This window comes from Pseudorca crassidens, chromosome 14 (assembly GCF_039906515.1).
Source record: "Pseudorca crassidens isolate mPseCra1 chromosome 14, mPseCra1.hap1, whole genome shotgun sequence".
NCBI classification, from domain to species: Eukaryota; Metazoa; Chordata; class Mammalia; order Artiodactyla; family Delphinidae; genus Pseudorca; species Pseudorca crassidens.
Window position 1 is genome coordinate 12440055 of NC_090309.1, and position 5748 is coordinate 12445802.

Sequence of the window (5748 nt, forward strand, 5' to 3'; positions counted from 1 at the left end):
TTTGTCTTGTTAGTCTTTTGAAGGGCCTAGAACGATATGTTGGAGAAGGATGCACCTCAGACACTATGTAGATTAAACACTTCCTAAAAGAGGAAGTAGGCTCAGAGAGGGGGAGCGTCAGTGTCCCGAGGTCACATGGAGAGTTCATGATGAGAGTGGGAATGAAAAATGAAAACTCGCTGTTTCTCGATTTCTAGTTCAAAATATCCCACTACCTAGTGACACTGGCTCTGTAGTAAAGAAAGGGAAGGTGAAGATATAATCTCTCCATGGCTCCTCATTAGTAAGTAAAAAAGGAGTTAAAAAAATGAAACCCCATTCAGTGAGCGAAACCAGCTATGGTCTCTGCTCTCCTGGAAGCTGACAGCAAAAGTGCTCATCAATAATCCCCTATATGAGTAGATATGTACAAACTGAGATAAAAGTGTTGTGAGGGCATTGAACAGAGGAGCTAGTCTGAGATCGGGAGTGGGTAGTTCAATGGGAAGGGAAGAGGGAACGTTCCAGGCAGAGAAAAAGTCATGGGGGTCAAATGATGACATGAAAGCAGGGCATTGAGGCTGGAGCCCAGAGTTGAGGGGAGTTGAGAAGGTGGTGAGATGAGGGGGGGAAGGGAGGCAAGAGCCAGCCGGGCAGCGCCTTGTGTCGACCCCACTAAGGTCTTTACGCATTTAATTTTGGGTAAACTTTGGGCAAGTGCTCTGGGAACTCGGAGAGCATCGAGATGGCTGTGGCTTGGAGCAGATGGAGAAATTCAAGTTGACAGGGTGAGGAAGGGACAGTTTCCTGGTCAGCCAGCAAATCCCCATTTAGCTGTGATCCCCTTTCTTCCCCTAAGCTTGTTTGTTCCCTGATGTATGTGCTTTTATTGTTTCTAAATTCTCTTTCTTTCTTCTCTTGAGATGGTGGTAAATAGAGCTGTGCCCCCTCTTTGCCTTCTCCATTGGCTCTGTGTCCTTTTTTCTCTCTTTCACAGACACACTTTAAAAATCATAGTTCACTGTTGGGTTGGGTAGCCGCATGGCTGCGCCCATCTCGGGCCACGGGGCCTAGAACCTGCTGCAGTTCCTGCGGCTGGTGGGACAGCTCAAGAGAGTCCCATGTACTGGCTGGGCATACAGAAATGTCCAGAAGCCAGAGAGCATATCAGGTCACATGTATAGGATGGCAATTATGGCTCTGGTGACCAAAGATGAACATCTTAACAAAGACCGATGTGTACGCCTAGCCCTGGTTCATGATTTGACAGAATGCATCGCTGGGGACATAGCACCAGCAGATAACATCCCCAAAGAGGAAAAACATAGGCGAGAAGAGGAAGCTATGAAGCAGCTAACCCAGCTACTCCCAGAGGATCTCAGAAAAGAGCTCTATGAACTTTGGAAAGAATATGAGACCCAATCTAGTGCAGAAGTGAAATCTGTGAAGCAGCTGGACCAATGTGAAATGATTCTTCAGGCATCTGAATATGAAGACCTTGAGAACAAGCCTGGGAGACTGCAGGACTTCTACAATTCCACAGCAGGAAAATCCAGTCACCCTGAGATAGCCCAGATGGTTTCTGACCTCGAGGCAGAAAGAAACGCTCACATAGCTGCCGCCGCCAGCGAGCCACACTCGTGAGAGGCACTCCTGTAACAAACATTTCATTTTTCTGTTTCATGGTATTGTGTTTTGCCACTGTTGGTCTGTTGATTCCCCAGATGTGAGTCTGTTTATTTTCAATTGCCTGGACTCCAGCAAGAAACGTGATACAATTTGGACAGTAAAAGAAGCTACAGAACAGGGTGTGGTCCTGAAAATGCCATGGATGAAGACTTGGAGGGTGGGGAACTTTTTATGAACTGAATAAATAAATTTTTAAAACCTTAAAAAAAAATCATAGTTCATCAGAAAGCTTCCTGTGTGACACAGTCATGTCTATGCTTCTCTCTCATTTTCTTCTTGCTGGCTAATTGTGACTGTCTGATTAGACTGTCTAATTCATGTCTAATTAGAAGTGCATTCTTAAAAGATTTTCTTTTCTTTTCCTTATGGGAATCATAGTTATCTCTGGCCTGAACTTGTTTCTCAATTAAAAAAAAAACACTTGTATTACTCTTTTGGGTTCTAAAACATGTTGATTAAATATTACTAGGGAAATACAAAAAATACAAAAAAAAAAGAGAGAAGAAGAAAATAAAATCCCCAAACAATTGAATAATTATTCAAAAAAAGTATTCACTATTATTATTTTGGTGTATTTCCTTTCAGTCTTTTTTTCCTCAAGGCATGTATACATTTGTTTCGATACAGATGAGATGCTCCAGCATTTCAATATTTGCTCTCTTGAAATCTAAGGAACATATATTTGGTAGACCATGCTCATCGAACATCCATCTACTCATTGGTGGGATTACTTGGTAAATGTCTATCGTCATGCCCTGATCTCCCTTGCAGTTAGATCAGGGACACATGGTTTGTCTGGCCAATGCACTGTGAGCAGGAAGTCAGACGTGACATGTTACACCTCTAGGCTGATGCAATCGAGGGTCAGTGTGTGCCTCTGTCGTTGCCAACTTCCCCTGATGCAGCAACTTCAGAGGTGGTGTGTTCCCGAGGGTGTGGCTGTGGGGTGTGGCTGTAAACGTATGAGACTAGAACAACCTGCATTCGTGTTTAAGTTACTGAGATTTCAGGGTTTATGTGTTACTCTGGTACAGCCTAACCTATTCTGACTACTGCCGGGGATGACTGTCCTTCCTTTATCACAAACTCCAAAGTGACATGCATTTTTTTCCTCAAAATTCCTCTTTCACGTAATCGATGTCTTCTTGGACAGAAGTGTGTCTAGATTAGCATTCTTCTTGTCACATTCTTTACCCTCTGGGAGATGAGTTTTCCACTAAGGTCATGTTGGCCAAGTTTCAATTCCAGATATAAAGATCAATTAACTGTGAAAACAAAATAGCCAATCATAAAGTTGAAGTAACAGCCCAGAATCAAAGCACATAATAATTACATTCAAGCTCTAACGTTTATATGGTACTTTACAATTTTTCAAAGCATTTTTTATAAACAAAATACAGGCATCTAATATGATGCGAGACTGACTTATGCATGCAGGTGGTCAATTGCAAAGGTCCCATGCCCAGTGCATGATTCTCTCCTCCCTCCCTTTGTTATGAACTCCTGGCTGCTGGAGAAGATGGGCCCCTGATTAGAGCAAATGTGGCCCAGGCAGGGTGTGGAGTGGCAGGTGTGGCAGACAGTGTGGTGGGAGAGGCAATAGAGTTGGATCTGACTCTGACCCTGACCCTAACCAGTTGCGTGACCTTTGGCAATTCCCACACATTCTCTGGACCTTCCTTATCTATAAAGGGAGGAAGTTGTACTGAATGACTACTAGGCTTCTAGCCCTGACTGTCCATTCCATATTTCATGACTACCCTGAACATGACCATGTTCTGCCTCATGGCAGCTCTGTGCTCTTGAAATGTTATGTTTGGTTACATAGAGCCCACACTGAACTCATTCCTCACTATCTTTTTAAAACTTTTTTTAAAAAATAAATTTATTTATTTTTATTTATTTATTTTTGGCTGCGTTGGGTGTTTGTTGCTGCGTGCGGGTTTTCTCTAGTTGCAGCGAGTAGGGGTTACTCTTCATTGCGGTGTGCGGGCTTCTCATTGCAGTGGCTTCTCTTGTTGCGGAGCACAGGCTCTAGGTGCGTGGGCTTCAGTAGTGGCAGCGCTCGGGCTCTGTAGTTGCAGCACACAGGCCCTAGAGCATGTGGGCTTCAGTAGTTGTGGCTCACGGGCTCTAGAGCTCAGGCTCAGTAGTTGTGGCCCACGGGCTTAGTTGCTCTGAGGCAGGTGGGATCTTCCTGGACCAGGGATTGAACCCATGTCCTCTGCAATGGTAGGCAGATTCTCTTTTATTTTTTTTTTGATATTGGGGGTAGGAGTTTATTAACTAATTTATTTATTTTTGCTGTGTTGCATCTTCGTTTCTGTGCTTTCTCTACCTGGGGCAAGCGGGGGCCACTCTTCATCGAGATGCGCGGGCCTCTCACTGTCGCGGCCTCTCTTGTTGCGGAGCACAGGCTCCAGATGCGCAGGCTCAGTAGTTGTGGCTCACGGGCCTAGCTGCTCCGCAGCATGTGGGATCCTCCCAGACCAGGGCTTGAACACGTGTCCCCTGCATTAGCAGGCAGATTCTCAACCACTGCGCCACCAGGGAAGTCCCCTCACTCTACTTTGTAGAATCTTTCTCAGTCACACATACAGTTGAATCACAAAGATATACCTGCTTTTTCATTACTTTAGTGGCAAATTTGATTTATCACTCTGAGTGCATATAGAAAAAAGTTCCTTTTCTAGTACAGAAATATATAACAGTTGCTGATAAATTAGAAGGAAATGACAATTTTACTCCATCTGTTAAGTGATGATGACTCAGGCTTGTTTTCTAGAAAGCTTGATATACATGGAGGACCATCTGAGCCCTCGATTACCCTCAAGAAAAGGAAGTTTAGGTTTCTGAGCCTGAAAGGCTGGACAAGTGTTGGAGTATTTTGGTAAAAAAAGGAATATCCAAGGAAAAAATATGATCTTAATTTCCCCTTTTCTGGACTCTTCCATCCAGGAGGTCTTCCATCCAGTGCTGTCCCCAAGTAGGCCATTATATTCCCTGCAGGGTTGCTCAAAGCACTGTGGCTTCCCTGGAGAAGCCTAAGAGAGCCTGGACTCAGGAGCAGGGCTTGGAGGCAGAGGGGAAAAGGTGATCCTATAGAGCCTACTTCCGTGAAGCCTTCCTGGAGCCCTCTTGACAACCTTCTTCATGGTTCCATCATGTGTAAGGCATTGTACTGGAAGCCATGGGAAAGAGGTGGCAAGAAAGCCACTGGCCCTTAACAGGCTTGGAACTTGTGGGCAAGACCCGTGTAGAAGACAGTAGCACAAGCAGAATAAAAGAAGTGCTGTAGTAGAGACAGAAACAGACGGAAGGGAAGGGAGTGACTGAAGCTAACACCAAGAATTAAGGAAGCTTCCCGAAGGCTGCATTTTAGCCGTGTCTTGAAGAATTAGATTTAGATAGTGGAGAATGGATAGTCCAGGCTGGGGAAATAGGCTGAGTAAAAGCATAAGGAGTAACATTTCATGTCTGTCTCTCCTACCGTGTGGCCCTGGGCAATTTCCTTAACTTTTAGAACTTTGGTTGCCTCATTTGTAAAACTGGGCTAGTAATTCTTCCTTCACAGGATTTTAGAAAGATTAAATGAGGTTGTGTTTGTAAGAGTGTTCAGTTTAGTGTCAGTTTCCTTTCCCTTCTTTCCAAATGTCCAATGCTCTCCCATCTCTCCACATTTGCTCAGGCTGCCCCTTCTTTGGGATCTATCCGCCTTCCTCCATCCATGGAATTTTAGACCTTTTTCTTACTAGTCCCGGTCTCTCCGTGATGCAGAATGGAAAGCATAGATTTGCTGCAGGGAATGTCAAATATGGCTAGTCAAAAATCAGGTTACAGTCAAAGGAATTTAAAGTGGAATGCAAGCTTGTCTATAGTGAGTATAGTAGACTGGAATACTTATTACAGCTATCAGTTCTTTCATTCATTCATAGAAGATGGAAATCTTTGGTCCAGGAACGTGTTTGGAGCTGAGGAATGAGGTATGATGAAAAGAAACACTGTTCTGAATCTCACGGAGCATCTCTGCTAGCAGGGAAGCCATATCTTGCACAGATGATCACAGTTGGGGGTGGTTAT

General features: G+C 44.3%; 1 pseudogene; it reads left to right on the forward strand.

The window, feature by feature from the left end:
- Nucleotides 1-1020: 1020 nt before the first annotated feature.
- Nucleotides 1021-1873, forward strand: LOC137205583 (5'-deoxynucleotidase HDDC2 pseudogene; annotated as a pseudogene).
- The last annotated feature ends 3875 nt before the right edge of the window (nucleotides 1874-5748 follow it).